General features: G+C 42.6%; 1 non-coding gene across 1 annotated transcript; it reads left to right on the forward strand.

The window, feature by feature from the left end:
• Positions 1 to 1,278: 1,278 nt before the first annotated feature.
• On the forward strand, positions 1,279 to 1,385 carry LOC114514939. Its single transcript, XR_003686157.1, has one exon. It is a non-coding gene; the product is annotated as a U6 spliceosomal RNA (small nuclear RNA).
• The last annotated feature ends 10,870 nt before the right edge of the window (positions 1,386 to 12,255 follow it).

The raw sequence follows: 12,255 nt of genomic DNA on the forward strand, positions 1-12,255 counted from the left end.
CCGCAGAGCCCCATGGCTGGGAGGACCTACATCTTGGTTCTATGTCCTCACCTGCCATGTTTAGCTACTTAAACAGGACAAGCCAGTTCAATAAGCTGAGCCTATTAAATATGAGTATGAGATGGACTTTATGTGCCTGTGAGACTTAAAGGGAAAAAAGGGTCAATGAGCAGATGGGTTGCAAAATACATTCTTAGTGTTGCAAACACACCAATACTTAGGTGGAGTCTGATTTGGGATGAAGCTGGACATTCTGCTTGGGGGGATTAAGGGCACCAGAATTAGTAAGGGGAGCTTATGAGAAGCTCTGAGCAGCATAAACAGGAGAACTAAGGATCTCTTTATAAACCAAAAACCTTTGTTAAAATTGTCATCCATCTGACTTTATATCCTAGACTGGGTAGGGATTCAGGACACAAACCCAACATTCTCACTCCCATGAATGGCCGATCACTAGAGCAATCCTATTTTTTACCTTCTGCTCACATTCTTGCTTTGTTTACAGTCATTGAATGACTGGCATACATTCTGAGAAGTGAATTTTTAGACGATTTCATCCTTGTGTAGACATCATAGCATGCACTCACGCTATGTACTAGGCCTCGATGCTATAGCCTAGTACTGCAATTACACTGCTGTACTTCGACAGAAACTGCAGTGTAAACCCTGAGGGCTGGCCTTTCTTTTTGTCATGCAAGTGCCTGGCTTGAGCTCCGATTGCCAAGGCATCCACTCCAAGGAAGACTATCTTGAACAAACACATCGCCAGGCACAGGAACAGAGAAAAAGCTAAGCCCTTTGTTTTAGAGATCTTGGACCATTTGGGCTACTTGATTTTTTTCCTTTCATGTCCTTTAAATTCCCATTCTTATGTTTTAAATTTACCAACAAAAAGTGAGCACTGGAAACCCCAGACCCTCACCATTGGCCCCAATAAAGGCAGAGCCCCAGGCCAGTCAGTGTTCTTGCTTCCTACTCCCTTGCTGTGTGGCCTCTGGTGTGTCCTGTACACTCCAGGGCCAGTAAATAACAAACTCTTTTTTTTCTTCCATGTTTCTTAATAATTATTGCTGAGGGGCATCTTGCAGTCAGAATGGGAACCACAAAGATAGGTCCAGTTATTACACCAGTTTAGAAAGGGGACCTTCTGTGGGGAGCTCCCCTGGGCCCAGGTGCGTGCCACCAGGCCTTCCTGGCTGATGGAAATGATAGCCCGGGATTGGCTCAAGTCAGTAAGGAACTGCACTGTGGTGTTGCTAGGTGACGGAAATCATCCCAGGGCCTCGCTTCGGCAGCACATCTACTGAAACTGGAACGGCACGGAGAAGATTAGCATGGCCCCTACGCAAGGATGACACACAAATTTTGGAGCATTCTATACGTTTCAAATAAAATAAGGATTACATTTTAAAAAGGAAATCATCTTATGGGACCACTGCAGTATGTGGGTCTGTCATTTACCTGAACGTCCCTTGGGCAGCACGTGACAGTACCTGTGCTGTGTGCCGTGCATCTTTCCCTGTGCTCCACTCCAAGGAGAAGCTCCTTTGAGGGTAGATAATACATCTGGATTGTCTTGGTCTCCTTTGGCATTTCCTAAGTGGGTTCAATGGGACATCAGTGGGGGTCTCAGCTCAAACCAGTCTGCAGAATACAGGGGTTTCCACCCAGAACATTTTTTTCTCATGGTGCCTCTCTTAGGATTATTATTTCTTGGGGTGCACTTTGGGTCCCATGGCTAAAGGAGAATATTCTGCATTGGTAGGAAATATTAAATGCAACAGACAACTGTAAGCCACACTCTTCTCTTCAAGTGGCCCTAACTGGTCTTGTGTTCGATTTCACTGGTGTTCTAGGAACTGGTACACTTGGGGTAGCCATGAGGTAGCTGATTGAAAATTTGGAACAATGTGTAGAAGTATTTGTTTAGGAGGTGAGCTCTGGGCATAAGTGATGGGTGTGTCATGATTTGGGAGAAGAGCCAGGGGAAGTAGCCATGGAATGTGCCCGAACAAGGAGGGCCAGGAGCAAACATCAGTGGGAGGAAGGAGGTAATACTGGAGTGGAGATGATCTTAAATCAGGCAAACCAATCCTGGAGAAGTCACCCAAGGCTGCCTGCCCAGACCAGGCAGAACCAAGCAGAAATCCAAGCTGGGATATTGAAGAAAAAAAAGGAACATATGCCCGGGAAAATAGTTCAAGGAACAAGAATCCAGGCAACAGATCTAGTCTTGTGCTCAGCACAGTCTCAAGAAATATTCATTGAATGAATGGACGGCAGCACTGATGGAAAGTGGATACTCAACTGAACTGAAGGGTTTTTGAGTCAGGGGGTTTTCCGCATTCGTTCTGCTGAGAGTCAGATGTAACAGCAGACGGTGGAAGCTCCACAGGAGGAGGAAAATCAGGTCACCGGAACTGCGTGGGGAGTGAAAGGGGCAGGGAGCAAGGCAGGCTCAGCCGGACGTCGGGCTGAGGGTCCTGCCCCAAAAGCAACCTCCTAGCCCTTTGTCAACCCTGTTGAAATGTGCCTCAGCAGCTGCGAGTTTAATTTGCACTTTGGGTTGCCTGCTGCGTCACTGAAAGCAGATATACTTTTTATTTTAATAGGGAATATCTGTCGATAGCACAAGTTTTACACACATTTACACAGAGAATTTACAACTAACGCCCAAGTGGCTCTGATGAGTGTCCAGGGCAAGAGATTAAAATGTACAAGTACATCTCAGGCTGCACAGAAAATATTTGCCTCATTTTCTCCTTGTCACGAGGCTGCAGGCTTAAGACAGTATGAAAAACAGCTTCTTCTTTCTCTGTTTATTCTGAAGATTTACAGTTCATTACTACATTAATACTTCCATCTGCTTTTTGCATAGATGTCTAAAAAGGTCTTTGTTTTTAATCCATGCAATGTAATGTTCTTCCAATATGTTCACAGTAGGATAAAGCTAATGAGATCAGGGGATAACATGGAGGTTTGACATGTGGTCAGATGGTTAAATGAATCCCAGTGTCTTGGCCCTGACACCTACCAGCTGCATCGTCCTGGGTCAGTCACTTCAAAGTGCTTCCGCTACTTCCTCTGTAACAGGAAGACAGGAATAGTGCTTCTCTTACAGGGTTGCTTAGGGATTACATTTGTCAATACATTAAAAGCATTTAGAACTGTGTGCGGCATGAAGTAAAGGTACAACAGGGTACTAATGTTGTTGCTGTTCTTATTGTTAGGATTAAAAACCACAGTCGTAAGGGCAGTCGCTTGGGTTAGATTTGTCTACTAAATAAAACTAGAGTGCAAGGTCTTCTCATCTCTCCAATTAGTTTTTATCTCATTCTCCTCAAAACAGCATCTTGTTTCTGTATTTGATATGTTTATAGTTCTTTCTCTCTTTATAAAGACTTTATTTTTAGAGAGAGGGGAAGGGAGGGAGAAAGAGAGGGAGAGAAACATCAATGTGTGGTTGCCTCTCATGCACCCCCCTACTGGGGACCTGGACCACAACACAGGCATGTGCCCTGACTGGGAATCCAACCAGCGACCCTTTGGTTCTCAGGCCTGTACTCAATCCACTGAGCCACACCAGCCAGGACAATGGTCTTTCATTCAATGAAAATATTCACTAAAGAATTAATCTGACATAGTTTTAGACCCAGCGGAAGCAAGGCAAAAGGCAATACCAAATGGCCAACTTGACCTGGAACCACAGCAAAGAAGGTTGAAAAGTGGTTTTGTCTTGTGCAGTTGGCATTCTGTTTCGGGGAGGTACAAAATGGATGGATAAGGAAGCAAACAAATATAAAAATTCCAGAAACATCTGTGAAGAAACTAAAGCAACAGGATATGACAGTAACTGAGTGACAGAGAGAAGTGTAGATTTGGCTGGCTTCCCAGACTAGGGGAGACTTTGCTAAGAAGGCTCTTCGTTGAAGGAGAGGATGCAGAAGAGATCAGGGCTTTTTGTTTGTTTTTAATGAGTTCATGTTCAACTACAGCTTTCTGCCCAGCAGAGAAGTTATCAAGATCAGCACTGTCCGACAGAAATACATGGGAATCCCTTATAGGATTTTGAAGTTTCTTACACCCATATTTTTAAAAAGTAAAAGAGAAATTGCTGAAATTAATTTTAATAATATATTTAAAAACAATATATCTAAAATATTTGAATATATAATAACAAGGCAAATATTGAAACGTTTTACATCCTTGTCATTTTGAACCAAGTCTGTAGAAATCAGCGTGTGTTTACACAGCGCGTCTCGATTTGGGCTCCCCAATGTTCCAGGGCTCAGCAGCCACGGGAGCCCAGTGGTCACTGGACTAGACAGCACAGGTCACAACCACAGGTACACAGTGGCCCGTGGGCCAAATCTGGGAAGCCGCCCTGGATTGTTAATAGGTTTGGCTGAGAAGGGGAAGTGGGTTGTAAGCAAGTGAGTTTGGGAAATGCTGGGGATAAACACAATGAGTACTTGTTTAAATGTAGAACTTAGGACTGCTGTGTACACACTGTGAGTTTTCTGGAGGAGACAGAGTCGTCAGCATTTCTGATTTATTTTCAAAATTACGGAAATAGATTTCTCAATGAGTTTTTAAATGATGAATGTCCTTTGAAATACACGTTGAGAAGATGATCTCCCTTGCACAGTTAAGCATGTAATGGAATATATTTTAGGCGAGTGAATGAATAAATCGATAGTGAGTAGTTAGGGACAACGACATCAGTATTGTCTCTCCAGATGACCATAGGAAATGAGCAGCCAACACCCAAACACCTATTTCCAGATCCATTTACCTTCTCCTGGCCCTCGCTTTTCTTGGATTCAGGGCTGACTGATCCTGTCTCTCTAGGGCAGAAAATCTAGAGGCCTTCTCATGAGAACCACAGCTGTGGGCATGCGACTAGGTTTCCTAACAAGGCCTTAATAGCATGTAAACCTGCCTGAACTTCCAGTGGCCTTGCAGCTAATGACATTGCAGGGGAAGCTGGTACTCCACTGAGTGCCTGGTGGGTACTCTTCCTGGGAGAAGACAATGGCAATGAAAGTCCTCAGGCTCAAGGTCACAGAGATGGCACCAGGCTGTCTCCAGTCTCTGGGCTTTCAAAATGACCCCTGGGCATGAGCTAGTGAGCATGCTTCCTTTCCTTCTCAGGGTACAGCAGCACATTTGTTTGCAGAGTGGAGTTGCCCTTGGGGAGTCCTGCGGGCAAGGAAGAAGGGAGATGCACCAGGGGTGGATGAGGGAGGGGACTGCATGCTTCCTGCACAGAGAACATCAGTCTTCATTCAACGAGTCTTACTGACTGCGACCTCCTGGCTGACTTCTGTGTGTTTCAGTTATAATTAACTTCCATATATTTTATTGGGATTTACTGACTTGTCAGGGTTTTGGGAACTCAGTACTAAGCTTTGGATGTAATAATACTACTGGTCTTCCATCAGGACTCATTTTAGGGTATGGTTAAAGATAGGAGTAGCCATGGCATTTCATCCAGCTTCTGTTCATTTTATTTTTCCTTTGAAGAAAGCATAGGGTAGAGTTTTTTGTTTTGTTTTGTTTTGCTTTGCTTTTGTTTTTGTTTTTCCCTCAGCTGATACTGTGAAGGGAAATGCTTAATGCAAAGCAAGTATGCCCTTCAGAAATTCTTGTGGAAGAGTTTTTAGATCAATGCCTGAACTAATCCCGTGCTCCCAGAAATTGACCTTCCTCTCACGGTACATGATACCTTCTCCCAGAAGGCAGAAACAGGTTTATTAATCAATTTTCAGTTTGCAGTGGTTCGCTGCAGTAAAGGGGGAAGAGCACTTAGATGAAGCATCCAAAGTTTTGCTTCTAGCCTGTCTTCCGTGTGAGGTCTTAGATGAGTCACTTTATCTCCTTGCTCCTGTTCATCTATCTGCAGAATTGGGTGAGGAGAGGGGAAACAGTTACAACACTATGTACACGCATCGTGCACTTACTGCCTCCCGGGCCCCGTGCTGTGCAATCTAGATACTTTATCTTGCTTAGCCCTCAAACAATAAATGCAGCAAGATATAGGTGTTTCCTTTTTGGAGCAAGGACCCTGGGATCTAGAAAGATTAGGAGACTTGTCTTTGTGCCCAGGTGTGACTGACTCCACAGTCCAGGCACGTAGTTACTAGACTACACGAACATTCTGGATATTGTGAGGAGGAAAAAAGATGCCCCAAAGCACAATCTAATCCCATACCTGTGAGGTAGTGTCACGGAGCAGCACTCCTAGTGGTTACTGAGGACTTAGCCCCACAGGAGGTACTGAGGATAAAATACAGTGTGTTTCCTGATTGGGGGCATTGTCCAAGATAAAAATGTTTGTACTTGGCTGTTGAAAGAAGGAAGAAAGAAAACAGGGAGAGGAAAGACACGCTTATCTTAGCAGCAAAACCCTGCTGGATCACTCCACATCTCCTACGATCCGCTGGGTGCTCATCAGACTACATTAGTTGCCTGCTTTTCAGTTTCTTCTGGGCCAAGGTCATTCCTGCCCCAGGGCCCTTGCATCTGCTCTTCTGGCTTGCTGCCTAGAAAATTGTTCCTACGGCTGTTTCCTTCCCATTCTTCAAGTCTCAAGACAAGTATCAACTTCTCAGAGAACTCCAGCCTCCCAATTATTTTGCTTGTATGTGTTTTTTATTTACTTGTTCATTGTTTGGCTCTTCTGAATAGAGACTCTGGTTCACTGTGCTGTATTGGTGACTCACATAGTGCTAGGTTCTCCCTAGGCACCCCATACATCACGGTTGAGTGAAGAAACGAATGGCAGTGCTGTAGAGGAGAGTGGTGACACCTGGGCAGGGTCCTGGGTCAGGTGCTAACCTATGCTCTTTAGTCTCAGTCTGATTCTACCAACTATTTCTAGTTGAAGAACAAGATGACAACATTCGCACTTCTTCATTTCTGAGCAGATTTTTCCTTTCGTTCTAATGTTCGCCTGCCACCCCGCTCCCTGCCACTGTCTTTGAAGAAGGTGTAAGTTATGGGGAAGAGCAGGGTCTTTGGAATGATGCAGAACAGGGGTTACATCCTCATTTCAGCATTTACAGTGTGACCTTGGGTGTGGGGCTCTCTGAGCCCAAGTTTCTTTATGTCTAAAATGCTTCAAAGGATTATCCATACTGAGATAAAATGTTCTCAAAGAATTCATGGTGGTGCCTGGCAAATCGTTTCATTTTTCCTAAGGAATTTAACTTTCTTAGAAATACCTTTTGGTCTTGAAGAGTGCTGTCTGTTAGTTGACTCTCATTTGATTTGCTGGTGTCGGAGAAGAGAAAGGCGGAGGAAGAGAGGTGGGAGAAGTCTAGGTGATGGTGTGATTTCCTGGGGCACAAGGATTTTTATCTGATTTCCTATCAAAATCATTGATATGTGCTAGGCTATTAGTAGGCACACAAAATAAAATTAAAATAAGAAATTTAGATAGTGCTACAAAAAAATTCTGGAAAAATCTCAAATCATTTATGTAAGGAACCACTTAAACACATTCCAGGAAAATAAATGCAACAAAAATTCCATGAAATAATTAAAAAAAAAAAGCTTAAGGAGAACAAACACAGCACCGTGGCCTCTGTCTGGGGACAGTCTCTGATCCCAAAGGGCTGGGGAACCTCGGAATAAGCTTCATACAAGCACATCTACATCCAAATTCATCAAGGTGTATGCATTGAAAGCCCTGGCTAGCGTAGCTCGGTGGATTGAGCGCAGGCTGCGAACCAAAGTGTCGCAGGTTCAATTCCCAGTCAGGGTACATGCCTGGGTTGCAGGCCATGACCCCCAGCAACCGCACATTGATGTTTCTCTCTCTCTTTCTCCCTCCCTTCCCTCTCTAAAAATAAATAAATAAAATCTTAAAAAAAGATGTATGCATTGAATGTGTGCATTTTTTTTATATCAATTACACCTCGATAAAGCTAGAAAAGGTGGGAAACTGAACCAGCTTTAATGCTTTCCGGGGTTTCCTGACATGTATGGATCTCTGTATCTTCTCAACCCATTGTTTCTTGTTTTTGTAACTACCACCAAATTAGACTATTATAAAGCGGAGTGTCTTTTTCGTTGAAGTTGAAAAAAATAATGCATCCAAGTTTGAACCTATGAAAGCTTACGTCTCTGAACCTCTGAATCTTTGCTTTTAAGTTAAATCAGTAGGTGCAAGGATTATGTATGATACACATAGGATAAATATGTATATGCATGATAGTTATAAACAAATATAAAGAAGAATGTTTATGATATGTGTTTATAAACAATAAATAACACATACAATTAATCAATAGAGATCATCAAATGATTGATATATTTGTCTGAGGAAATAGTAAAGGATGTTGTTTGAAACAAGTTAAGATAGCCTCATCTTATCAGAAAAATAATCAGGGTTAGTTTTCATTTGCCCTAGTGAGCAAACAGTATAAGTATTATTTTAATTTTATCCCATATAACCTGCTGAGGGGAAATCAATGTTGATGGGGGGAAATGCTGTTTGCAACATTTTCTAAATGGGGTGGGCGTCCCCTGCCCATGGCGCTGAGCTTACTCGCTCCTCGAAGGTAAGCCACAGTGGCTTGGCCAGGACCACTCGGTTCTCTCCATTTATTCACAGACAGTACCACTCCAGGGCTTTCATTATCTTAACGACAAGACATGAAACTGTACAAGGTGGTAAGAATCATAAAGTAAGATAAGGTGTAAGCCTTTGTGTTGGTTAAAGGGTGGACATAGTACCCTAGATATTCAGGCCCTTGCAATCGTCATAGGACATTCGACACTGTATGCTGGTAATCTGTTCACCTTCCAGAAGTGAGCTTTTAGTGCTTACTGTGCGTAGCACAGTAACTTTAATTTTTTAAAAGTTACACTACAACCAGAGATTTAGTTTCGGAGATAATCTTCAAGGTTAAGACCTTAGAGTTATCTCCCCTTCCCTAAAAAAGACAATCATAGCAACTCCTCCGTTTAAAGAATTTTGACTTGCTTTGGAAAATAAAGAGAAAGCTTTAATTTCATCCGTCCATAATCCTAACACCTACACATCACCCAGGTGCTTTGCTCGTGGATCAATAGTTCTCTATTTCCTCTGCTCACTGTGATGACTAATGAAGATCAGTCTCTTACATAAAGACAAACAGCCAGTGTAACGGAAAGATAATTATAAACAAGTAAATTACTGAAATTGAATGGAAAACCAATGTTAGGACACAGTTTTTCTTCTGTACAAGGTTCTCTTGTTTGTTTGGAGTCATCTAACACCATGAACAGATTCAAAATGACCCAGCTCAATGTCAGAGTATTTGACATTAAAGAAAAAAAATCACTCTGAGCAGTCACTTGGAAACCAATTATTAACAAGAAAGAGGGGATTGCGATTCTCCAAACACAATGGCAAGATCGAAAGTATGGAAGTTCCCAAAGGTTGCAGTGTTGTCTGACTTTTAAACTGAACAAAGTACGCCTCATTTTTAAGCTTGATGAAAATGCAGCATTTAATAAGGGCCAATCTGAGACATTTCCAGAGCACAGGACATTCCCTGCAGATTACAGTCCTAAGAATAGCCTAGAGGCAGCAGTAGAGCAAAAGGAGTGATTCTGCATTGCTCATTGGTTTATAAGAGGGAATTGAAGTTAAATATCAATAAATTCCTAATGGCTACATCAGGAGTCGGATTTTAGGCACATTAGCCATATATTGTCATTATGGTGCGCATTCTTGCTTTAGTAAAAAATACCCCCAAAACAGAAAACAAACAACAAAAGAAGACACTTGCATTAGGCAAAGATGCTCTATATGTAAAAATATACACAGTGTGTTCAGGAGACCTCCTGAACTTACTGTTAATTATTGGCCAGGCATATTTCCTGCTTCCCAGTTATGGTTTCCATGATCTGTTTATGTTGCCACCCACATTTCTCTTTATGTAAATTTAATAATATTTCCAATGTTCTTACCAGTTCTTTTTTGAAAGCCACGGCATGCTCAGTGTCTGAACTTGAACTCTTTGGACCCTCCTCCTCACTGTCATACTGGAAAAAATAAACTTCTGCCTGGACACAGTTGTTAAATGTGACCGATTTTGAAAAAAAAATTCTTTAAGCTGTGTCAGTTTAGTCTCCATTTTTCTAAATTTAAATTCACCTGAGGCTAGAGCTCCGTCAAGGTAGGTTTAGCTTTTGCTAAACTATTTAGCTGGTCCGGAATGTAAAACTTTGAAAAGCTGCAAGGACTTGTATAGTAAACACTCATGTAATATACCTGAAATTGTGTTAACAAATAGGAGATCACTGTTATTAAAACCTTAGGTTCTCTCCTTTAGTCACTCTTGACCTTCATTTGAGGACATGCCCAAGAAGAGTAGGTCATATCTCACAGTGATGTGCACTTTTTCTGCTGAGATCACTTCTTGGAAAATTCTCAAGAGAAACAGTATATGTAGGGCTCTACGAAGAACCAGAAATGAGATAGCTTTTCCCAGGTACCAACCCCCTAAAGCTTCTTATTAAGAGTAACATTAGGCCACATTTGTAAAATGCTCACTATGTCCTTAGCACTGTATGAAGAACTGCATGCACGTTTGGTCATTTAATCCTCTCAGAAACCTTACAAGGCAGATGTTTTCCAAGAGGGCCATTTCGCAGGTAAGAAAACTGGTGCTTAGGGAGACAAAGCAGTCACCCAGGGCTGTTTTATTCCAATGCTTACATGGTTGTATACTCTACAACAGAGCGTTCTAGGATTCTGTCAAGTGCATTTAGGAATTCAGAGAAATGCCAATCGGTGTCTTGAAATTTTCGAAATGATGCCCCAGAAGTTAGTTATGTATGTCTGCATGTGCCTGATGCCAACGCTGAGACAGTGTGGGGTCCTGACACCCAGGGGGACAGTACCTGCTGGAGAACCCAGTTTCAGCCTCTCACACCCACCTTCACACACCCTATTATTCCTTGACTATTTAAGGATTCCCTAAACAGGCCCCACAATCCTGTGCTCCCAGGTCTTTGTTCACCGCACCCTAGCCTCAGCTCATCTCAGATGCCTACATCCCCACTCGTGCTCTAGGATCGAGCTGAGATCTTTCCCCATCAAGCCTTTTTGTCAGCCCCTTAGATGTAATAAAGTCCTCCATCTACTGCACCCCGAGACACTTCGTCCGCATCCTGTTCTCGATACTTGTCTCATCCTAATGTGACTGTTGGATAACCACCTCTTTTCCTACCTAGAACACGTGTTCTCTGGTAATGCAGATCATGTGTTTTTATAACCAGTGCATAACGTTCGGTGCATCGCAGGTAGCTAATAATATTTTTGCCAAATGAACACAAAGTTTGAGATAAAGAAATACTTTACGAAGACTGTGAAATTGTAGTTGCTTTGCTTTTCAACTTCAAAAAGCCAGCTGGCTCATCTGACCTTACACTATTTCTCACTTTTACAAAACAGCGAACATATTTTGAGCATCTGTCTGTCATAGAGCAGCTTCATCAAAGCTTCTAAAGGTCTAATGCTCTTTAGAAAGCCTTACCAGTCTCCTAGGGATTTCCGGCTGTTTTGCACATGTAGAAAATTCTTTAGGCAGCCTTTCTGCTTGTAAGTGGTGGAGGAACCCCTGCAACCCTGGGAGGTATTGGCAGAAGAGGCCGGATGAAAGGAAGAGACTATAGCTCTCTAGAGAAACATTCACATTAGGGGTATCATGGTTCAGCTGCTGTGGGAAACAGTGAGATGGTCCCTTTAAAAGTTAAACATAGAACTACCGTGTGACCCAGCAATTCTACACCTAGTCTCTGTCTAAAAGAATTGAAAACAGGTACTCAAATACATGCACACGCATGTTCAAATAGCACTGTTCACAATAACTCAAAGGTGGAACCAGCCCAGATGTCCATCAATGGATAAGTGGGTAAACCAGTTGTGGCATATCCATGCAATGGAATATTATTGCATAAAAAGGAATTAAGTGCTGGTACAGGCTAAAACAGGACTGAAGCTCAAAAACATGAAGTAAAGACGCCAGACCAAAAGGTCGAATACTGTGTGATTGCATGTATATGAAGCATCTACAACAGGTAAATCCATAGAGACAGAAACCAAGTTGGTGGTCGACAGGGGGTAGGGAGAGAAGGCAATGGGAACCACAGCTTCACAGGCACGGTTTCCTTTTGGGGTGGTGAAACGTTCTGGAACTAGACAGAGGTGTGATCACACAACACTGTGAATGCACTGAATGCCACGGAATCGTTCGC

Source organism: Phyllostomus discolor, chromosome 7 (assembly GCF_004126475.2).
Source record: "Phyllostomus discolor isolate MPI-MPIP mPhyDis1 chromosome 7, mPhyDis1.pri.v3, whole genome shotgun sequence".
Lineage (NCBI taxonomy): Eukaryota > Metazoa > Chordata > Mammalia > Chiroptera > Phyllostomidae > Phyllostomus > Phyllostomus discolor.